Here is a 25,818-nt window from a genome sequence, read left to right as displayed (position 1 = left end):
CTGGAAAAGGAAATGGCAATCCACTCCAGTACTATTGCCTGGAAAATCCCATGGACAGAAGAGCCTGGTAGGCTACAGTCCATGGGGTCGCAAAGAGTCAGACACGACTGAGCAACTTCACTTTCACTTTCATTACTCCTGTAATTTTCATTTTTATAACTTACTATTGCTTCATGGGTAATAGATGGGGAAACAGTGGAAACAGTGTCAGACTTTATTTTTCTGGGCTCAAAAATCACTGCAGATGGTGACTGCAGCCATGAAATTAAAAGACGCTTACTCCTTGGAAGGAAAGTTATGACCAACCTAGATAGCATATTCAAAAGCAGAGACATTACTTTGCCAACAAAGGTCCATCTAGTAAAGGCTATGGTTTTTCCTGTGGTCATGTATGGATGTGAGAGTTGGACTGTGAAGAAGGCTGAGCGCTGAAGAATTGATGCTTTTGAACTGTGGGGTTGGAGAAGACTCTTGAGAGTCCCTTGGACTGCAAGGAGATCCAACCAGTCCATTCTGAAGGAGATCAGCCCTGGGATTTCTTTGGAAGGAGTGATGCTAAAGCTGAAATTCCAGTACTTTGGCACCTCATGCGAAGAGTTGACTCGTTGGAAAAGACTCTGATGCTGGGAGGGGTTGGGGGCAGGAGGAGAAGGGGACGACAGAGGATGAGATGGCTGGATGGCATCACTGACTCGATGGACATGAGTCTGAGTGAATTCCAGGAGTTGGTAATGGACAGGGAGGCACCATCTTTCACAGCCATTTATAGCACCTGAATTATTCTCTTCGCACTTCTAGGACAACCCCGATTCCCTACCTTAATTACCATCAATGAAAATAACCCTCTCCTAATCAACTCTATCAAACGCCTACTAATCGGAAGCCTCTTCGCAGGGTTCATTATTTCCAACAACATCCCCCCAACGACAGTTCCCCAAATAACTATACCCCACTACCTAAAAATAATAGCCCTAACTGTTATAATCCTAGGCTTTATTTTAGCCCTAGAAATCAGCAACATAACCCAAACCCTAAAATTCCACCACCCCTCAAACGCCTTTAAATTCTCTAACTTACTAGGATACTTTCCCACAATTATACATCGCCTAACTCCCTACATAAATTTAACAATGAGCCAAAAATCAGCATTCTCCCTTCTAGACCTAATCTGACTAGAAACTGTTTTACCAAAAACCACCTCACTCATTCAAATAAAAGCATCCACTCTGGTCACAAACCAAAAAGGCCTAATCAAACTATATTTCCTCTCTTTCCTAGCCACAATTCTCATCAGCATAATTCTATTTAATTTCCACGAGTAATTTCCATAATAACCACAACACCAATTAATAAAGACCACCCAGTTACAATAACTAACCAAGTACCATAACTGTATAAAGCCGCAATCCCTATGGCCTCCTCACTAAAAAACCCAGAATCTCCTGTATCATAAATTACCCAATCCCCTAGACCATTAAACTCAAACACAATCTCCACCTCCTTATCCTTCAACACATAATAAACCATAAAAAACTCTATCAACAAGCCAGTAACAAACACCCCTAAAACAGCCTTATTAGAGAGTCAAATCTCAGGATACTGTTTTGTGGCCATAGCCGTTGTGTAACCAAAAACTACTATTATACCCCCCAAATAAATTTAAAAAACTATTAAACCCAGAAAAGACCCACCAAAATTCAACACAATCCCACAACCAACCCCACCACTCACAATTAACCCTAACCCCCCATAAATAGGTGAAGGTTTTGAAGAGAACCGTACAAAACCAATCACAAAATAACGCTCAAAATAAATACAATGTATAGTATCATTATTCTCGCATGGAATCTAACCACGACTAATGATATGAAAAACCATCGTTGTCATTCAACTACAAGAACACTAATGACTAATATCTGAAAATCCCACCCACTAATAAAAATTGTAAACAACACATTCATTGACCTCCCAGCTCCATCAAACATCTCATCATGATGAAACTTCGGCTCCCTTCTAGGAGTATGCTTAATTCTACAAATTCTTACAGGCCTATTCCTAGCAATACACTACACATCCGACACAACAACAGCATTCTCCTCTGTCACTCATATCTGCCGAGATGTCAACTATGACTGAATCATTTGATACATACACGCAAATGGAGCTTCAATATTCTTCATCTGCTTATATATACACGTAGGACGAGGCCTATATTATGGATCATATACGTTTCTAGAAACATGAAACATTGGAGTAATCCTCCTATTCACAGTAATAGCTACAGCATTCATAGGGTACGTACTACCATGAGGACAAATACCATTCTGAGGGGCAACAGTTATCACCAACCTCCTATCAGCAATCCCGTACATCGGCACAAACTTAGTTGAATGAATCTGAGGCGGATTTTCAGTAGACAAAGCAACCCTCACCCGATTTTTCGCCTTCCACTTTATCCTTCCATTCGTCATCACAGCACTCGCCATAGTCCACCTACTATTCCTCCATGAAACAGGGTCTAACAATCCAACAGGAATCTCATCAGATGTAGACAAAATTCCATTCCACCCCTACTACACCATTAAAGACATCCTAAGAGCCTTATTATTAATCCTAGCCCTAATACTACTAGTACTATTTGCGCCCAACCTCCTCAGAGACCCAGATAACTACACCCCAGCAAATCCACTTAACACACCCCCTCACATCAAACCCGAATGGTACTTCCTATTTGCATATGCAATTCTACGATCAATCCCCAATAAACTAGGAGGAGTCCTAGCCCTAGTCTTCTCCATCCTAATCCTTATTCTCATACCCTTACTACACACATCCAAACAACGAAGCATAATATTCCGACTGCTCAGCCAATGCCTGTTCTGAATTTTAGTAGCAGACCTACTAACACTCACATGAATTGGAGGACAACCAGTTGAACATCCATACATCATCATTGGACAACTAGCATCTATCATATACTTTCTCCTCATCCTAGTGCTAATACCAACAGCCGGCACAGTTGAAAACAACCTACTAAAATGAAGACAGGTCTTTGTAGTACATCTAATACACTGGTCTTGTAAACCAGAAAAGGAGAACAACCAACCTCCCTAAGACTCAAGGAAGAAACTGTAGTCTCACCGTCAACCCCCAAAGCTGAAGTTCTATTTAAACTATTCCCTGAATATTATTAATATAGTCCCATAAATGCAAAGAGCCTTGCCAGTATTAAATTTACCAAAAATTCCAACAACTTGACACAGATTCTGCACTCTAACCAAATATTGTAAATTAACACCAACTAATAATGTACATCCTACTATCTACATGTAATATATCCCATACAATGCACTGCTCAAGTGGAGAGGGGGGAATGTACATAATATTAATATAACAAAGACATAATATGTATATAGTACATTAAATTACATGCCCCATGCATATAAGCAAGTATATACTGTCCACTACTAGTACATAGCACATAAAATTATTGATCGTACATAGCACATTTAAATCAAATCCACCCTCAACAACATGCGTATCCTTTCCACTAGATCACGAGCTTGATTACCATGCCGCGTGAAACCAGCAACCCGCTAGGCAGAGGACCCCTCTTCTCGCTCCGGGCCCATAAACTGTGGGGGTCGCTATTTAATGAACTTTATCAGACATCTGGTTCTTTCTTCAGGGCCATCCCACCTAAAACCGCCGATTCTTTCCCCTTAAATAAGACATCTCGATGGACTAATGACTAATCAGCCCATGCTCACACATAACTGTGCTGTCATACATTTGGTATTTTTTTATTTTGGGGGATGCTTGGACTCAGCTATGGCCTTCTGAGGCCCTGACCCGGAGCATTTATTGTAGCTGGACTTAACTGCATCTTGAGCATCACCATAATGATAGGCACGAGCATTGCAGTCAATGGTCACAGGACATAAGTTATATTATATATCCCCCCCCTCCAAAACTTTTCCCCCTTAAATACTTACCACCATTTTTAACATGTTTCCCCCTAGTTACTTATTTAAACTTATCACACTTCCAATACTCAAATTAGCACTCCAAATAAAGTAAGTATATAAGCACAGCTCCCCCCCCCCCCCCCGGCCCGTTGATGTAGCTTAAAACCAAAGCAAGGCACTGCAAATGCCTAGATGAGTCTCCCAACTCCATAAACACATAGGTTTGGTCCCAGCCTTCCTGTTAACTCTTAATAAACTTACACATGCAAGCATCTACACCCCAGTGAGAATGCCCTCTAAATTATCTAGAACTAAGAGGAGCTGGCATCAAGCACACACCCTGTAGCTCGCGACGCCTTGCTTAACCACACCCCCACGGGAAACAGCAGTGACAAAAATTAAGCCATAAACAAAAGTTTGACTAAGTTATATTAATTAGGGTTGGTAAATCTCGTGCCAGCCACTGCAGTCATACGATTAACCCAAGCTAACAGGAATACGGTGTAAAACGTGTTAAAGCACCATACCAAATAGGATTAAATTCTAATTAAGCTGTAAAAAGCCATGATTAAAATAAAAATAAATGACGAAAGTGACCCTACGATAGCCGACACACTATAGCTAAGACCCAAACTGGGATTAGATACCCCACTATGCTTAGCCCTAAACACAGATAATTGTACAAACAAAATTATTCGCCAGAGTACTACCGGCAACAGCTTAAAACTCAAAGGACTTGGCGGTGCTTTATATCCTTCTAGAGGAGCCTGTTCTATAATCGATAAACCCCGATAAACCTCACCAGTTCTTGCTAATACAGTCTATATACCGCCATCTTCAGCAAACCCTAAAAAGGAAAAAAAGTAAGCATAATCATGATACATAAAAACGTTAGGTCAAGGTGTAACCTATGAAATGGGAAGAAATGGGCTACAGTTTCTACACTAAGAAAACCAAATACAAAAGTTATTATGAAACTAGTAACTAAAGGAGGATTTAGCAGTAAACTAAGAATAGAGTGCTTAGTTGAACTAGGCCATGAAGCACGCACACACCACCCGTCACCCTCCTCAAATAAACTTAATGCATCCAACCTTATTTAAATGCACTAGCCACATGAGAGGAGATAAGTCATAACAAGGTAAGCATACTGGAAAGTGTGTTTGGATAAATCAAGATATAGCTTAAACAAAGCATCCAGTTTACACCTAGAAGACTTCATTCATCATGAATATCTTGAACTAAACCTAGCCCAAAGACCCCCCTTAACTAAATAACCAAAATGAAATAAAACAAAACATTTACTCCCAATTTAAAGTATAGGAGATAGAAATCTTAAATACGGCGCTATAGAGAAAGTACCGCAAGGGAACAATGAAAGAAAAAACCAAAAGTACAAAAAAGCAAAGATTATCCCTTGTACCTTTTGCATAATGAATTAACTAGTATAAGACTTAACAAAATGAGTTTCAGCTAAGCAACCCGAAACCAGACGAGCTACTCACAAATAGTTTACTAAGAACTAACTCATCTATGTGGCGAAATAGTGAGAAGATTTGTAAGTAGAGGTGACACGCCTAACGAGCCTGGTGATAGCTGGTTGTCCAGAAAATGAGTCTTAGTTCAGCTTTAAAGATACCGAAAAAGTCCAAATAAGTCTCACTGTATCTTTAAAAGTTAGTCTAAAAAGGTACAGCCTTTTAGAAATGGATACAACCTTAACTAGAGAGTAAGATCTAATATTACCATAGTAGGCCTAAAAGCAGCCACCAACTGAGAAAGCATTAAAGCTCAACAACAAAAACTGTACAAATCCCAAAAACAAATAATTAGCTCCTAGCCCTAATACTGGACTAATCTATTATAAAATAGAAGTAATAATGTTAATATGAGTAACAAGAAAAACTTTCTCCTTGCATGAGTTTAAGTCAGTACCTGATAATATTCTGACTATTAACAGCTAATAAAAATAACCCAACAATAAACAATTTATTAATTACACTGTTAATCCAACACAGGAGTGCATCTAAGGAAAGATTAAAAGAAGTAAAAGGAACTCGGCAAACACAAACCCCACCTGTTTACCAAAAACATCACCTCCAGCATCCCTAGTATTGGAGGCATTGCCTGCCCAGTGACAATCGTTAAACGGCCGCGGTATCCTGACCGTGCAAAGGTAGCATAATCATTTGTTCTCTAAATAAGGACTTGTATGAATGGCCACACGAGAGTTTTACTGTCTCTTACTTCCAATCAGTGAAATTGACCTTCCCATGAAGAGGCGGGAATATACAAATAAGACGAGAAGACCCTATGGAGCTTTAACTAACCAGCCCAAAGAAAACAAATTTAACCACTAAGGAATAACAGCAATCTCTATGAGCTGGCAGTTTCGGTTGGGGTGACCTCGGAGAATAAAAAATCCTCTGAATGATTTTAAAGACTAGACCTACAAGTCAAATCACTCTATCACTCATTGATCCAAAGATTTGATCAACAGAACAAGTTACCCTAGGGATAACAGCGCAATCCTATTCAAGAGTCCATATCGACAATAGGGTTTACGACCTCGATGTTGGATCAGGACATCCCGATGGTGCAACCGCTATCAAAGGTTCGTTTGTTCAACGATTAAAGTCCTATGTGATCTGAGTTCAGACAGGAGTAATCCAGGTCGGTTTCTATCTATTACGTGTTTCTCCCAGTACGAAAGGACAAGAGAAACAAGGCCAACTTTAAATTAAGTGCCTTAAAACAATTAATGACGGCATCTCAATTTACAACACAAAACCCTGCCCTAGAACAGGGCTTAGTTAAGGTGGCAGAGCCCGGTAATTGCGTAAAACTTAAACTTTTATATCCAGAGATTCAAATCCTCTCCTTAACAAAATGTTCATAATTAACATCCTAATACTAATTATTCCCGTCCTATTAGCCATAGCATTTCTCACATTAGTGGAACGAAAAGTATTAGGCCACATACAACTCCGAAAAGGCCCAAATGTCGTAGGCCCATACGGCCTAGTCCAACCCATCGCTGATGCAATCAAACTTTTCATCAAAGAGCCACTACGACCCGCCACATCCTCAGCCTCAATATTTATCCTAGCACCTATCTTAGCCCTAGGCCTAGCCTTAACTATGTGAATTCCCCTACCCATGCCTTACCCCCTTATTAATATAAACCTAGGGGTCCTATTTATACTAGCCATATCAAGCCTAGCCGTATACTCCATCCTCTGATCAGGCTGAGCCTCCAACTCAAAATATGCACTAATTGGAGCCCTACGAGCAGTAGCACAAACAATTTCATATGAAGTAACAGTAGCAATTATTCTACTGTCAGTGCTCCTAATAAGTGGATCCTTTACCCTCTCTACATTAATCATCACACAAGAACAGACATGATTAATCCTTCCAGCATGACCCCTAGCAATAATATGATTTATCTCAACGTTAGCAGAAACAAACCGAGCCCCATTTGATTTAACCGAAGGAGAATCAGAACTAGTCTCGGGCTTTAACGTAGAGTATGCAGCAGGACCATTCGCCCTTTTCTTCATAGCAGAATATGCAAATATCATCATAATAAATATCTTTACAGCAATTTTATTCCTAGGAACATCTCACAACCCACACATACCAGAACTCTACACAATTAACTTTACTATTAAATCCCTGCTACTCACAATATCATTCCTATGAATCCGAGCATCCTACCCCCAATTCCATTATGACCAACTGATACACTTAGTATGAAAAAACTTCTTGCCCCTAACACTAGCCCTGTGCATATGACACGTATCATTACCCATCCTTCTATCAGGCATCCCCCCACAAACATAAGAAATATGTCTGACAAAAGAGTTACTTTGATAGAGTAAATAATAGAGGTTCAAATCCTCTTATTTCTAGAACTATAGGAATTGAACCTACTCCTAAGAATCCAAAACTCTCCGTGCTCCCAATTACACCAAATTCTATTAGTAAGGTCAGCTAATTAAGCTATCGGGCCCATACCCCGAAAATGTTGGTTTACATCCTTCCCGTACTAATAAACCCAATCATCTTTATCATTATCCTATCAACTATTATACTAGGAACCATTATCATTATAATCAGTTCCCACTGGCTACTTATCTGAATCGGATTTGAGATAAATATACTTGCCATTATTCCTATCATAATAAAAAACCACAGTTCACGAGCCACAGAAGCATCAACTAAATATTTCCTAACCCAATCAACAGCCTCAATACTATTAATAATAGCTGTCATCATCAATCTGATATTCTCAGGCCAATGAACCGTAATAAAACTATTCAACCCAGTAGCCTCAATACTCATAACAATAGCCTTAGCTATAAAACTGGGAATAGCCCCATTTCACTTTTGAGTCCCAGAAGTGACACAAGGCATTCCCCTATCCTCAGGCCTAATCCTACTAACATGACAAAAACTAGCACCTATATCCGTACTCTACCAAATCTCCCCATCAATTAACCTAAACTTAATTCTTACCCTATCAATTCTATCAATCCTAATTGGAGGCTGAGGAGGACTAAATCAGACACAACTCCGAAAAATCATAGCCTACTCATCAATCACTCATATGGGCTGGATAACAGCAGTGCTACCATACAACCCCACCATAACACTATTAAACTTAACCATCTACATTACTATAACCTCCACTATATTCACTATATTTATGGCCAACTCCACCACCACCACCCTATCACTATCACACACATGAAATAAAATACCTATTATAACCGTCCTAATTCTTGTTACCCTCCTATCCATAGGAGGACTCCCTCCCCTATCAGGGTTCATACCAAAATGAATAATTATCCAAGAAATAACAAAAAATAACAACATTATTCTACCCACTTTCATAGCAATCACAGCATTACTATTCTACCCACTTTCATAGCAATCACAGCATTACTAAATTTATATTTTTATATACGACTCACATACTCTACCACACTAACGATATTCCCCTCTACAAATAACATAAAAATAAAATGACAATTTTCTCTCATAAAAAAAATAACCCTCCTACCAACAATAGTCGTACTATCTACCATACTACTACCACTCACACCAATACTATCAGTACTAGAATAGGAATTTAGGTTAAACAGACCAAGAGCCTTCAAAGCCCTAAGCAAGTACAATTTACTTAATTCCTGACAAGGATTGCAAGACTATACCTTACATCAATTGAATGCAAATCAACCACTTTAATTAAGCTAAATCCTCACTAGACTGGTGGGCTCCACCCCCACGAAACTTTAGTTAACAGCTAAACACCCTAATTAACTGGCTTCAATCTACTTCTCCCGCTGCGAGAAAAAAAAGGCGGGAGAAGCCCCGGCAGAATTGAAGCTGCTTCTCCGAATTTGCAATTCAACGTGTAAACTCACCACAGGGCTTGGTAAAAAGAGGAGTCAAACCTCTATCTTTAGATTTACAGTCTAATGCTTTACTCAGCCATTTTACCCATGTTCATCAACCGCTGATTATTCTCAACTAATCATAAAGATATCGGTACCCTATACTTAGTATTTGGTGCCTGGGCCGGTATAGTAGGAACAGCTCTAAGCCTGCTAATTCGCGCTGAATTAGGTCAACCCGGAACTCTGCTCGGAGACGACCAAATCTACAACGTAGTTGTAACCACACGCGCATTTGTAATAATCTTCTTTATAGTAATACCAATTATAATTGGAGGGTTTGGTAATTGACTTGTTCCTCTAATAATTGGTGCCCCCGATATAGCATTTCCCCGAATGAATAATATAAGCTTCTGACTCCTTCCTCCCTCATTGCTACTACTTCTAGCATCATCTATAGTTGAGGCTGGGGCAGGAACAGGCTGAACCATGTATCCCCCTTTAGCGGGCAACCTGGCCCACTCAGGAGCCTCAGTAGATCTAACCATTTTCTCTTTACACTTAGCAGGTGTCTCCTCAATTTTAGGAGCCATCAATTTTATTACAACAATCATTAACATAAAGCCTCCCACAATGTCACAATACCAAACCCCTCTGTTTGTATGATCCGTAATAATCACCGCCGTGTTACTACTCCTTTCACTTCCTGTGTTAGCAGCTGGCATTACAATACTGCTAACAGACCAAAACCTAAATACGACCTTCTTTGACCCAGCAGGAGGAGGGGATCCCATTCTATATCAACACTTATTCTGATTCTTTGGACACCCCGAAGTCTATATTTTAATTCTACCCGGGTTCGGAATAATCTCTCATATCGTAACTTACTACTCAGGAAGAAAAGAACCATTCGGATATATAGGGATAGTTTGAGCTATAATATCAATCGGGTTTTTAGGATTTATCGTATGAGCCCACCACATATTCACTGTCGGAATAGACATCGACACACGGGCCTACTTCACATCAGCCACTATAATCATTGCCATCCCAACCGGGGTAAAGGTCTTTAGTTGACTAGCAACACTTCATGGAGGTAATATCAAATGATCTCCTGCTATAATGTGAGCCCTAGGCTTTATCTTCCTTTTTACGGTAGGAGGCTTAACCGGAATTGTCTTAGCCAACTCTTCTCTCGACATCGTTCTTCACGACACATATTATGTTGTCGCACATTTCCACTATGTTTTATCAATAGGAGCTGTATTTGCTATTATAGGGGGATTTGTACATTGATTCCCACTATTCTCAGGCTATACTCTCAACGATACATGAGCCAAGATTCACTTCACAATTATATTCGTAGGTGTTAACATAACCTTCTTTCCACAACATTTCTTAGGACTATCTGGCATGCCCCGATGATACTCCGATTATCCAGATGCATATACAATATGAAATACTGTCTCATCAATAGGCTAATTTATCTCTCTAACAGCAGTTATACTAATGGTTTTCATTATCTGAGAAGCATTTGCATCTAAACGAGAAGTCTTAACTGTAGACTTAACTACAACAAACCTAGAATGATTAAATGGGTGCCCTCCACCATACCATACATTTGAAGAACCCACCTATGTTAACCTAAAATAAGAAAGGAAGGAATCGAACCCCCTACTATCGGTTTCAAGCCAACATCATAACCACTATGTCTCTCTCAATAAGCGAGGTGTTAGTAAAATATTATATAACTTTGTTGAAGTTAAGTTACAAGTGAAAATCCTGTACATCTCATATGGCATACCCCATACAACTAGGCTTTCAAGATGCAACATCACCAATCATAGAAGAGCTACTTCATTTTCATGATCACACGCTAATAATCGTCTTTTTAATTAGCTCATTAGTACTCTACATTATTTCACTAATACTAACAACAAAATTGATTCATACAAGTACAATAGATGCACAAGAAGTAGAGACAATCTGAACTATTTTGCCCGCTATTATTTTAATTTTAATTGCCCTTCCTTCTCTACGAATTTTATACATAATAGATGAAATCAATAACCCATCTCTTACAGTAAAAACCATAGGACATCAGTGATACTGAAGCTATGAGTATACAGATTATGAGGACCTAAGCTTCGACTCCTACATAATTCCAACATCAGAAATAAAGCCAGGGGAGCTATGACTATTAGAAGTCGATAATCGAGTTGTACTACCAATAGAAATAACAATTCGAATGCTAGTCTCCTCTGAAGACGTACTACATTCATGAGCCATGCCCTCTCTAGGGTTGAAAACAGATGCAATCCCAGGTCGTCTAAACCAAACAACCCTTATATCAACCTGACCAGGCCTATATTACGGCCAATGCTCAGAGATCTGCGGATCAAACCATAGTTTTATGCCCATTGTCCTTGAGTTAGTTCCACTGAAGTACTTTGAAAAATGATCTGTATCAATACTATAAAATCACCAAGAAGCTATACAGCACTAACCTTTTAAGTTAGAGATTGAGAGCATCACACTCTCCTTGGTGATATGCCACAACTAGACACGTCAACATGACTAACAACAATCTTATCAATATTCTTAGTCCTCTTTATTATTTTTCAACTAAAAATTTCAAAACACAGCTTCTATCACAACCCAGAACTGACACCAACAAAAACACCAAAACAAAACACTCCTTGAGAAACAAAATGAACGAAAATTTATTTGCCTCTTTCATTACCCCTATAATTTTAGGCCTCCCCCTCGTAACCCTTATCGTATTATTTCCCAGCTTACTATTCCCAACATCAAGTCGTCTAGTAAGCAATCACCTTGTCTCCCTCCAAAGATGAATACTCCAGCTTGTATCAAAACAAATAATGGGCATCCACAATACTAAAGGACAAACATGAACATTAATATTAATATCCCTGATTCTATTTATTGGGTCAACAAACCTACTAGGCCTACTACCCCATTCATTCACACCAACTACACAATTATCAATAAATCTAGGCATAGCCATTCCCCTGTGAGCAGGGGCCGTAATTACAGGGTTCCGCAATAAAACTAAAGCATCCCTTGCCCATTTCTTACCACAAGGAACACCAACTCCACTAATTCCAATGCTAGTTATTATTGAAACTAACAGCCTTTTTATCCAACCAGTAGCCCTTGCCATGCGATTAACAGCTAACATCACTGCAGGACACCCATTAATTCACCTAATCGGGGGAGCCACACTTGCACTAACAAGTATTAGCACTACAACAGCTCTAATTACATTTATTATTCTAATCCTACTAACTATCCTAGAATTCGCAGTGGCTATAATCCAAGCCTATGTGTTTACTCTCCTAGTCAGCCTATATCTGCACGACAACACATAATGACACACCAAACCCATGCTTATCACATAGTAAACCCAAGCCCTTGACCCCTTACAGGAGCTCTATCCGCCCTATTAATAACATCCGGTTTAATCATATGATTCCACTTCAACTCAACGACCCTATTAATACTCGGCCTAACAACGAACATACTTACAATATACCAATGATGACGGGATATTATCCGAGAGAGCACTTTCCAAGGACACCATACTCCAGCTGTCCAAAAGGGCCTCCGTTACGGGATGATTCTTTTTATTATTTCTGAAGTCCTATTCTTTACCGGGTTTTTCTGAGCATTTTACCACTCAAGCCTTGCCCCTACTCCCGAACTAGGCGGCTGCTGACCTCCAACAGGTATTCATCCGCTAAACCCTTTAGAGGTCCCACTACTCAATACCTCCGTCCTGCTAGCCTCAGGGGTTTCTATTACCTGAGCCCATCATAGCCTCATAAAAGGAAACCGAAACCACATACTACAAGCCCTGTTTATCACCATCACATTAGGGGTATACTGCAAGCCTCAGAGTACTATGAAGCACCTTTCACTATCTCAGACGGAGTGTATGGCTCAACTTTTTTCATAGCCACAGGCTTCCACAGCCTCCATGTCATCTTTGGATCCACCTTCCTAATTGTATGCTTTTTCCGCCAACTAAAGTTCCATTTTACTTCTAACCACCACTTCGGCTTTGAAGCCGCTGCCTGATATTGACACTTCATAGATGTAGTCTGACTTTTCCTCTATGTATCTATCTATTGATGAGGCTCCTGTTCTTTTAGTATCAACCAGTACAGCTGACTTCCAATCAGCTAGTTTCGGTCCAACCCGAAAAAGAATAATAAATCTAATACTAGCCCTCCTGACCAATTTTACACTAGCCACCCTACTTGTCATCATTGCATTCTGACTTCCCCAACTAAATGCATACTCAGAGAAAACAAGCCCATATGAATGTGGATTTGACCCCATAGGATCAGCCCGCCTTCCTTTCTCCATAAAATTTTTTCTAGTAGCCATCACGTTCCTCTTATTTGATCTAGAAATTGCACTCCTCCTACCACTACCATGAGCCTCACAAACAACAAACCTAAACACAATACTCACCATAGCCCTTTTCCTAATCATCCTACTAGCTGTAAGTCTAGCCTACGAATGAACTCAAAAGGGACTAGAATGAACCGAATATGGTACTTAGTTTAAAATAAAATAAATGATTTCGACTCATTAGATTATGATTTAATTCATAACTACCAAATGTCTATAGTATACATAAATATCATAATAGCATTCACAGTATCCCTTGTAGGACTACTAATATACCGATCCCACCTAATGTCTTCTCTATTATCCCTAGTCGTTATAGCTGCCTTAACAATCCTTAATTCACATTTTACACTAGCTAGCATAATACCCATTATCTTACTAGTCTTCGCAGCCTGTGAAGCAGCACTAGGTCTATCTCTACTAGTAATGGTATCAAATACATATGGTACTATGTACAAAACCTTAACCTACTTCAATGCTAAAATATATCATTCCAACAATTATACTTATGCCCCTAACCTGATTATCAAAAAACAACATAATTTGGGTCAACTCCACAGCACATAGTCTACTAATTAGCCTTACAAGCCTTCTCCTTATAAACCAATTTGGTGATAATAGCCTTAATTTTTCACTAGTATTTTTCTCTGACTCTCTACCCACTCCACTATTAATCTTAACCATATGACTCCTTCCCCTAATACTAATAGCCAGCCAACATCACCTATCAAAAGAAAACCTGACCCGAAAAAAACTATTTATTACTATACTAATTTTACTACAGTTATTTCTAATTATAACCTTCACCGCCATAGAACTAATCTTCTTTTATATTCTATTTGAAGCAACACTAGTCCCAACACTTATTATTATCACCCGATGAGGAAACCAAACAGAACGCCTAAATGCCAGACTCTACTTTCTATTTTATACACTAGCTGGTTCCTTACCCCTGTTAGTTGCACTAATTTATATCCAAAATACAGTAGGATCTCTAAACTTCCTAATACTCCAGTACTGAGTACAACCCATACCTAACTCTTGATCTAACATCTTCATATGACTAGCATGTATAATAGCTTTCATAGTAAAAATACCACTATACGGCCTCCACCTTTGACTACCCAAAGCCCACGTAGAAGCCCCAATCGCAGGCTCCGTGGTCCTTGCAGCAATCCTGCTGAAACTAGGAAGATATGGTATGCTACGAATTACACTAATTCTAAACCCAGTAACCGACTTTATAGCATATCCGTTTGTCATGCTATCCCTATGAGGCATAATTATAACCAGCTCAATTTGCCTCCGTCAGACGGACCTAAAATCACTCATCGCATATTCTTCTGTAAGCCACATAGCACTTGTCATCGTAGCCATCCTTATCCAAACACCTTGAAGCTACATAGGAGCAACCACCCTGGTAATTGCCCATGGCTTTACATCCTCTATACTTTTCTGTCTAGCAAACTCCAACTACGAACGAATCCATAGCTGAACTATAATCCTAGCTCGAGGCCTACAAACGCTCCTTCCACTAATAGCCACCTGATGACTACTAGCAAGTCTAACCAACTTAGCTCTACCCCCAACAATCAACTTAATTGGAGAACTATTTGTAGTAATGTCAACCTTTTCATGATCTAACATTACAATTATTCTAATAGGAGTAAATATAGTAATCACCGCCCTATATTCTCTATACATGCTAATTATAACCCAACGAGGAAAATATACCTACCACATTAATAACATCTCGCCTTCCTTTACACGGGAAAATGCACTCATATCGTTACACATCCTACCCCTACTACTCCTAACCCTAAACCCAAAAATTATTCTAGGACCTCTATACTGTAAATATAGTTTAACAAAAACATTAGATTGTGAATCTAACAATAGAAACTCATTACCTTCTTATTTACCGAAAAAGTATGCAAGAACTGCTAATTCTATGCTCCCATATCTAATAGTATGGCTTTTTCGAACTTTTAAAGGATAGTAGTTTATCCGTTGGTCTTAGGAACCAAAAAATTGGTGCAACTCCAAATAAAAGTAATAAACATATTCTCCTCACTCTCACTGGTTACTTTACTCTTACTAACTATACCCATTATAATAATAAGCCTTAACACCTACAAACCTTCCAACTACCCACTCTACGTAAAAACAGCTATCTCATATGCCTTCATTACCAGCATAATTCCCACAATAATATTTATCCACTCAGGCCAAGAACTAATTATTTCAAACTGACACTGACTAACCATCCAAACTCTTAAATTATCCCTCAGCTTTAAAATAGACTATTTCTCAATAATATTTACCCCAGTAGCACTATTCGTCACATGATCTATTATAGAATTCTCAATATGATATATACACTCAGACCCCAATATTAACAAATTCTTCAAATACTTACTCCTATTCCTCATTACTATGCTCATCCTTGTAACCGCAAATAACCTCTTTCAACTATTTATCGGCTGAGAAGCCATCGGAATTATATCATTCCTACTCATCGGATGATGATACGGACGAACAGACGCAAACACAGCAGCCCTACAAGCAATCCTGTATAACCGCATTGGTGACATTGGGTTCATCCTAGCAATAGCATGATTTCTAATAAACCTCAATACCTGAGATCTCAGCAAATCTTCATACTAAGCCCAAACAACTCCAACATACCCTTGCTAGGGCTGGTGTTGGCTGCAACCGGAAAATCCGCCCAATTTGGCCTCCACCCATGACTCCCCTCTGCAATAGAAGGCCCAACTCCTGTCTCAGCATTACTCCACTCAAGCACAATAGTGGTAGCAGGCATTTTCCTATTAATCCGCTTCTATCCACTGACAGAAAACAATAAATTTATTCAATCTATTACACTATGCTTAGGGGCCATTACCACATTATTTACAGCGATATGCGCCCTCACCCAAAATGATATCAAAAAGATCGTTGCCTTCTCTACATCCAGCCAACTAGGCCTTATAATGGTAACAATTGGCATCAACCAACCCTACTTAGCATTCCTCCACATCTGTACCCATGCCTTTTTTAAGGCTATACTATTTATATGCTCCGGTTCCATCATCCATAGTCTAAATGACAAACAAGATATTCGAAAAATAGGAGGCCCATTTAAAGCCATACCATTCACCACAACAGCCCTTATTGTCGGCAGTCTCGCACTAACAGGAATACCCTTTCTCACAGGACTCTACTCTAAAGACCTAATCATCAAAGCCGCCAACACGTCATATACCAACGCCTGAGCCCTTCTAATAACACGTGCTGCGATTCATGGGGTCGCGAAGAGTCGGACACGACTGAGCAACTGAACTTAACTGAACTATTACTTTTCAAAAAAAAAAAGAGAGAGAGAGACCCTATTTTTTAAAGCAAACTTCATATATATATATATATATATATATTTTATAATTTTTGTGACTTTGTTTTTTTTTTCTTTAATATTGTATTTTTGAAAATCCAACCTGTACTCTAGATTTTTAATCTTTGATTTTTTTATATTTGTTATCAATTTTTTACCTTTAAGAACCCAATCTTCAGTACCCATTTTTACTTGGGAGCGAGATTACTGGCTTGACTGCTCTCTCCCCCTTTGGACTCTCCTTTTTCTCCACCAGGTCGCCTCTATCTCCTCCCTCCCCCTTTTCTTCTCTACCCAACTCTGTGAATCTCTTTGTGTGTTCCGGATGGTGGAGAATACTTAGGGAACTGATTACTGGCTGGATCTGTCTCTCTTCTTTTGATTCCCCCCTTTATCCTCCTGGCCACCTCTGTCTCCTTCCTCCCTCTTCTCTTCTCTGTATAACTCCGTGAACATCTCTGAGTGGTCCAGACTGTGGAGCTCACATAAGGAAGTGATTACTGGCTAGCTTGCTCTCTCCTCTTTTGATTCCACCTCATCTCATCCGGGTCACCTCTATCTCCCTCCTCCCTCTTCTCTTCTCCATGTAACTCTGTGAACCTCTCTGAGTGTCCCTCACTGTGGAGAAACTTTTCATCTTTACCCTAGATGTTTTATCAATGGTGCTGTATAGATGGAGAAGTCTTGAGGCTACTGTAAAGATAAGACTGAAAACCAGAAGCAGGAGGCTTAAGTCCAAATCCTGAGAACACCAGAGAACTCCTGACTCCAGGGAACATTAATCAACAGAAGCTCACCAAACACCTCCATACCTACACTGAAACCAAGCACCACACAAAGGCCAACAAGTTCCAGAGCAAGACATACCATGCAAATTCTCCAGCAACACAGCAACATAGCCCTGAGCTTCAATATACAGGCTGCCCAAAGTCACTCCAAACACACTGACATCTCATAACTCATTACTGGACACTTCATTGCACTCCAGAGAGAAGAAATCCAGCTCCACCCACCAGAACACAAACACAAGCTTCCCTAACCAGGAAACCTTGACAAGCCAACCATCCAACCCCACTCACAGTGAGGAAACTCCACAATAAAGAGAACTCCACAAACTGCCAGAATACAGAAAGGCCACCCCAAAGACAGCAATATAAACAAAATGAAGATACAGAGAAATACCCAGCAAGTAAAGGAACAGGATAAATGCCCACCAAACCAAACAAAAGAGGAAGAGATAGGGAATCTACCTGATAAATAATTCCAAATAATGACAGTGAAAATGATCCAAAATCTTGAAAACAAAATGGAATCACAGATAAATAGCCTGGAGACAAGGGTTGAGAAGATACAAGAAAGGTTTAACAAGGACCTAGAAGAACTAAAAAAGAGTCAATATATAATGAATAATACAATAAATGATATCAAAAACACTCTGGAGGGAACCAACAGTAGAATAATGGAGGCAGAAGATAAGATAAGTGAGATCGAAGATAGAATGGTAGAAATAAATGAATCAGAGAGGAAAAAAGAAAAACAAATTAAAAGAAATGAGGACAATCTCAGAGACCTCTGGGACAATGTTAAATGCCCCAACATTTGAATCATAGGAGTCCCAGAAGAAGAAGACAAAAAGAAAGATCATGAGAAAATACTTGAGGTGATAATAGTTGAAAACTTCCCTAAAATGGGGAAGGAAATAATCACCCAAGTCCAAGAAACACAGAGAGTCCCAAACAGAATAAACCCAAGGTGAAACACCCCAAGACACATATTAATCAAATTAACAAAGATCAAACACAAAGAACAAATATTAAAAGCAGCAAGGGAAAAACAACAAATAACACACAAGGGGATTCCCATAAGGATAACAGCTGATCTTTCAATAGAAGCTCTTCAGGCCAGGAGGGAATGGAAGGACATACTTAAAGTGATGAACAAAAATAACCTACAGCCCAGATTACTGTACCCAGCAAGGATCTCATTCAAATATGAAGGAGAAATCAAAAGCTTTACAGACAAGCAAACGCTGAGAGAATTCAGCACCACCAAACCAGCTCTCCAAAAATGCTAAAGGATTTTCTCTAGACAGGAAACACAAAGAGGGTGTACGAACTCAAACCCAAAACAATAAAGTAAATGGCAACGGGATCATACTTATCAATAATTAACTTAAACGTAAATGGGTTGAATGCCCCAACCAAAAGACAAAGACTGGCTGAATGGATGCAAAAATAAGACCCCTATATGTGTTGTCTACAAGAGACCCACCTCAAAACAAGGGACACATACAGACTGAAAGTGAAGGGCTGGAAAAAGACATTCCACGCAAATAGAGACCAAAAGAAAGCAGGAGTAGCAAAACTCATATCAGATAAAATAGACTTTAAAACAAAGGTGGTGAAAAGAAAGAAAGAAGGACACTACATAATGATCAAAGGATCAATCTAAGAAGAAGATATAACAGTTATAAATATATATACACCCAACATAGGGGCACCACAATATGTGAGACAAATGCTAACAAGTATGAAAGGAGACATTAACAATAACACAATAATAGTGGGACACTTTAATACCCCATTCACACCTATGGATAGATCAACTAAACAGAAAATTAACAAGGAAATACAAACTTTAAATGATACAATAGACCAGTTAGACCTAATTAATATCTATAGAACATTTCACCCCAAAACAATGAATTTCACCTTTTTCTCAAGCACACACGGAACCTTTTCCAGGACAGATCACATCCTGGGCCATAAATCTAGCCTTGGTAAATTCAAAAAAAATTGAAACCATTCCAAGCATCTTTTCTGACCACAATGCAGTAATATTACATCTCAATTACAGGATAAAAACTAGTAAAAATACCAACATATGGAGGCTGAACAACACGCTGTTGAATAACCAATAAATCACAGAAGAAATAAAAAAAGAAATCAAAATATGCATAGAAATGAATGAAAATGAAAACACAACAACCCAAAACCTGTGGGACACTGTAAAAGCAGTGCTAAGGGGAAGGTTCATAGCAATACAGGCACACCTCAAGAAACAAGAAAAAAGTCAAATAAATAACCTAACTCTACACCTAAAGCAACTAGAAAAGGAAGAAATGAAGAACCCTAGAGTTAGTATAAGGAAAGATCTTAAAAATTAAGGCAGAAATAAAAGCAAAAGAAACAAAAGAGACCATAGCAAAAACCAACAAAGCCAAAAGCTGGTTCTTTGAAAGGATAGATAAAACTGACAAACCATTAGCCAGACTGAACAGGAAACAAAGGGAGAAAAATCAAATCAATCAAATTAGAAATGAAAATGGAGAGATCACAACAGACAACACAGAAATACAAAGGATCATAAGAGACTACTATCAGCAATTATATGCCAATAAAATGGACAATTTGGAAGAAATGGACAAATTCCTAGAAAAGTACAACTTTTCAAAACTGAACCAGGAAGAAACAGAAAATCTTAACAGAACCATCACAATCATGGAAATTGAAACTGTAATCAAAAAGCTTCCAGCAAACAAAAGCCCAGGTCAGACAGCTTCACAGCTGAATTCTACCAAAAATTTAGAGAAAAGCTAACACCTATCTTACTCAAACTCATCCATAAAATTGCAGAGGAAGGTAAACTTCCAAACTCATTCTATGACCACCATCAATCACCCTAATACCAAAACCTGACAAAGATCCCACAAAAAAAAGAAAACTACAGGCCAATATCACTGATGAACATAGATGCAGAAATCCTTAACAAAATTCTAGCAATAAGAATCCAACAACATATTTAAAAGATCATACACCATTACCAAGTGGGCTTTATCCCAGGGAAGCAAGGATTCTTCAATATCCACAAATCAATCAATGTAATATACCACATTAACAAATTGGAAAATAAAAGCCATATGATCCTCTCAATAGATGCAGAGAAAGTCTTTGACAAAATTCAACATCCATTTATGATAAAAACTCTCCAGAAAGCAGGAATAGAAGGACCATACCTCAACATAATAAAAGCTATATATGACAAACACACAGCAAACATTATCCTCAATGGGGAAAAATTGAAAGCATTTCCTCTAAAGTCAGGAACAAGACAAGGGTGCCCACTTTCACCATTACTATTCAACATAGTTTTGGAAGTTTTGGCCACAGCAATCAGAGCAGAAAAAGAAATAAAAGGAATCCAAATTGGAAAAGAAGAAGTAAAACTCTCACTGTTTGCAGATGACATGATCCTCTACATAGAAAACCCTAAAGACTCCACCAGAAAATTACTAGAGTTAATCAATGAATATAGTAAAGCTGCAGGATATAAAATCAACACACAGAAATCCCTTGCATTCCTATACACTAATAATGAGAAAACAGAAAGAGAAATTAAGGAAAAAATCCCATTCACCATTGCAACGGAAAGAATAAAATACTTAGGAATATATCTACCTAAAGAAACTAAAGACCTATATATAGAAAACTATAAAACACTGGTGAAAGAAATCAAAGAGGATGCTAATAGATGGAGAAATATACCATGTTCATGGATTGGAAGAACCAATATAGTGAAAATGAGTATACTACCCAAAGAAATCTATAGATTCAATGCAATCCCTATCAAGCTAACAATGATATTTTTCACAGAGCTAGAACAAATAATTTCACAATTTGTATGGAAATACAAAAAACGTTGAATAGCCAAAGCAATCTTGAGAAAGAAGAATGGAACTGGAGGAATCAACCTACCTGAATTCAGGCTCTACTACAAAGCCACAGTCATCAAGACAGTATGGTACTGGCACAAAGACAGAAATATAGATCAATGGAACAAAATAGAAAGCCCAGAGATAAATCCACACACCTATGGATGCCTTATCTTTGACAAAGGAGGCAAGAATATACGATGGAGAAAAGGCAATGTCGTTAACAAGTGGTGCTGGGAAAACTGGCCAACCACTTGTAAAAGAATGAAACTAGAACATTTTCTAACACCATACACAAAAATAAACTCAAAATGGATTATAGATCTAAATGTAAGACCAGAAACTATAAAACTCCTAGAGAAGAACATAGACAAAACACTCTCTGACATAAATCACAGCAGGATCCTCTATGACTCACCTCCCAGAATACTGGAAATAAAAGCAAAAATAAACAAATGAGACCTAATTAAAATGAAAAGCTTCTGCACAACACAGGAAACTATAAGCAAGGTGAAAAGACAGCCTTCAGAATGAGAGAAAATAATAACAAGTGAAGCAACTGCAAAGAATTAATCTCAAAAATATACAAAACTCCTACAGCTCAATTCCATAAAAATAAATGACCCAATCAAAAAATGGGCTAAAGAACTAAATAGACATTTCTCCAAAGAAGACATACAGATGGCTAACAAACACAACAAAAGATGCTCAACATCACTCGTTATCAGAGAAATGCAAATCAAAACCACAATGAGGTACCATTTCACGCCAGTCAGAATGGCTGCTATCCAAATGTCTACAAGCAATAAATGCTGGACAGGCTGTGGAGAAAAGGGAACCTTCTTACACTGTTGGTGGGAATGCAAACTAGTATAGCCACTATGGAGAACAGTGTGGAGATTTCTTAAAAAACTGGAAATAGAACTACGATACAACCCAGCAATCCCACTGCTGGGCATACACACCGAGGAAACCAGAACTGAAAGAGACATGTGTACCCCAGTGTTCATCGCAGCACTGTTTATAATAGCCAGGACATGGAAGCAACCTAGATGTCCATCAGCAGATGAATGGATAAGGAAGCTGTGGTACATATACACAATGGAGTACTACTCAGCCATTAAAAAGAATACATTTGAATCAGTTTTAATGAGGTGGATGAAACTAGAGCTTATTATACAGAGTGAAGTAAGCCAGAAAGAAAAACACCAATACAGTATACTAACACATATATATGGAATTTAGAAAGATGGTAATGATAACCCTGTATGCGAGACAGCAAAAGAGACACAGATGTATAGAACAGTCTTTAGGACTCTGTGGGAGAGGGCGAGTGTGGGATGATTTGGGAGAATGGCATTGAAAGATGTATAATAGCATTTGTGAAATGAATCGCCAGTCCAGGTTCGATGCATGATACAGGACACTCGGGACTGGTGCACTGGCATGACCCAGAGGGATGGTATGGGGAGGGAGGTGGGAGGAGGGTTCAGGATGGGGAACACGTGTACACCCGTGGTGGATTCATGTTTATGTATGGTAAAACCAATACAATATTGTAAAGTAACTAGCCTCCAATTAAAATAATAAATTTATATTAAAAAATTAATAGTGAAAGTGAAAGTAAAGTCACTCAGTCGTATCCGACTCTTTGCGACCCCATGGACTGTAGCCTACCAGGCTCCTCTGTCCATGGGATTTTCCAGGCAATAGTACTGGAGTGGATTGCCATTTCCTTCTCCAGGGGATCTTCCCAACCCAGGGATTGAACCCGGGTCTCCTGCATTGTAGACAGATGCTTTACCGTCTGAGCCACCTAATCTGAGTTATAGTCAATTATGTAATTTGGAATGACAAATCATAACTTTGACTTCTATTTTTTATTTTTTTCAAGCAGAATAAGAGCTCTCATACTGAATTTCTGATTAGAACTCATACCCTGTAGGTGGCTCTCATGGTCTGTTAGTGTTACTGAATCAACCTATCTGTTCATGATCTGTTTTGAAACTTTGTTTCTGTCTTCAAAGTGAACAAATGGTTTTAGCATACATGAATCAGCACTGCCATGTACTTAGTCACATAATTACATCTATACATATATACTTTTGCCCATAATTAAAACTGGGTGTTTAGACATATACAGGAAAAGTCATAAAATGATGTTATAGTCATGAACTTTCACTTTAAAAAAAGGAAAACTGGTACAGAGCTGTTCCTCCAGCAGTCTCAGCTCTGGAGACAATCCACGCGGACAGAACGCTCAACATTCGGGGGTCAATAAGCAGCCACCGGCTGAGGTCAACTGACGCAAAGAGGCACAGTCTTCAGGCTGAACAAAGCCAAGGCAAACTTAGTGCCTGCGTCGTCCTTGCAGCCTTTGCAGACTGCAGCTAGCTCAGAATTCAGTTCAGGGGGCTCTCTGCTTAGCTCACAAAGGTCATGAATTACAGTCGTCCTCCTCCCAACGTGGGCGACTTGATCTCCCTCAAGGTGGACAACCTGACCGACCGCATCTCTCACAGCACCCTGAGGTGCATCTTCGAGAAGTATGGGCCTATCGGCTATGTGTACATCCCCTGGGACTGCTTCACTCAAGAGTCCCGCGGCTTTGCCTTCGTCCACTTCCACGACAAGCACCACGCTGAGGAGGCCATGGACGCCCTAGACAGGGTCATGCTAGATGGCCATGTTCTGCGGGTGCAGATGGCACGCCATGGTCGCCTCCTAGATTTCCACCAAGGCCGCAGCCAGGAAACTCCTCCCCAGAGTCAAGAACGCCAGAGCCACAGCCCGAGGCTTGGTCGCTGCCGCAGGTCCAGCACCAGGAGCCGATCGCCATCTCAGGCCCGATCTCACTTCAGCCGCTCAAAGTCTCCATCTCGCTCCTGTGATAATTCTCCATCATCCTCGAGATCAAGTTCCACTGGAAGTACCAAGTCCTCCTCGGAGTCCACATCTTCCTCAGCAACCACATCTAGATGTAGATCCAGAAGCCTTCCACCAAGAAGAAAGTACAGGTCCTGAGGACAATCAAAAAATCCCTCCAGGTTTCCAGAAGAGGAAGGAGCGGTGTCATATTAGAATAATAAAGAATTATTTATTATTTATTATGAACAACCTGAAAGTTGGGGGTGTGTGGAAGGGAATGAGGGGGACAGCAGGGGGAGAAGATCAACATCTCAGGTGATCAGACAGGCTTTGAAATTACCTACTATCTGTTGAAAAGGTTATTCTTTAACACATTGTGTAACTTTTTACTTGTTTCGAATTTTGCCTCAAGTGGTAAAATTCATTTCATAATGGTATTTTGTTTCTTTTATTCATATATCTTTTAAGTTAGTGAGATGAACAACTTTGTTATTGGTTTGAATATTGGAGGTAAAGTTTCATTTATCTTTATATACTGCATTTTCTTTGAAAGTAAACAGATTGTTGTCTAATTTGTGGCCTCTAGACTTAAGAAAATGTGTGTAGCCTTTTCTTTCTGAGTATTCAAAGACTGTCTAGTGATTGACTCTTCATTGCCATCATTCTTTTAAAAATAAAGACCTACTTGAAGTTATTATAAGTGTATGTACATGTGTTATTTACCTTTGGATTTAAATGGTAATCTGGATCTGCATCGATACAGAGAAATTTAAGGTGAAAATAATTTTTTAAAGAATTACTTATCAAACATATTTCTAGTTTCATGTATTTTTGTGCAGTAGACTCAGTTGTACAACAGTTGGGCAATGATGGCTGACTGTTAAGTTGGTGTTTTGTAGTACAGAATGCTTGGCTACTTCACGTTTTCTGCTGATTGCTCCTATGTAAAGATAATGTGCTGTGCAGAAACAAATGGTTATCCAGTTTGTTAAAAAGCTTGACAACTGTACTTGCAGTCACTCAGGCCCAGGCCTCACA

General features: G+C 39.1%; 2 pseudogenes across 1 annotated transcript; both read left to right on the top strand.

Moving 5' to 3' along the window:
- The first annotated feature begins 15,083 nt into the window (after positions 1-15,083).
- Positions 15,084-24,306, top strand: LOC139181574 (NADH-ubiquinone oxidoreductase chain 5-like; annotated as a pseudogene). The gene is made up of 2 exons (XR_011565418.1): positions 15,084-17,118; positions 24,106-24,306. The product of XR_011565418.1 is annotated as an NADH-ubiquinone oxidoreductase chain 5-like (transcript).
- A 45-nt stretch (positions 24,307-24,351) lies between these two features.
- LOC139181573 (serine/arginine-rich splicing factor 2 pseudogene) lies at positions 24,352-24,936 on the top strand (annotated as a pseudogene).
- The last annotated feature ends 882 nt before the right edge of the window (positions 24,937-25,818 follow it).

This window comes from Bos indicus, chromosome X (genome assembly GCF_029378745.1).
Source record: "Bos indicus isolate NIAB-ARS_2022 breed Sahiwal x Tharparkar chromosome X, NIAB-ARS_B.indTharparkar_mat_pri_1.0, whole genome shotgun sequence".
Lineage (NCBI taxonomy): Eukaryota > Metazoa > Chordata > Mammalia > Artiodactyla > Bovidae > Bos > Bos indicus.
This window is presented reverse-complemented; position numbering and strand designations above follow the sequence as displayed.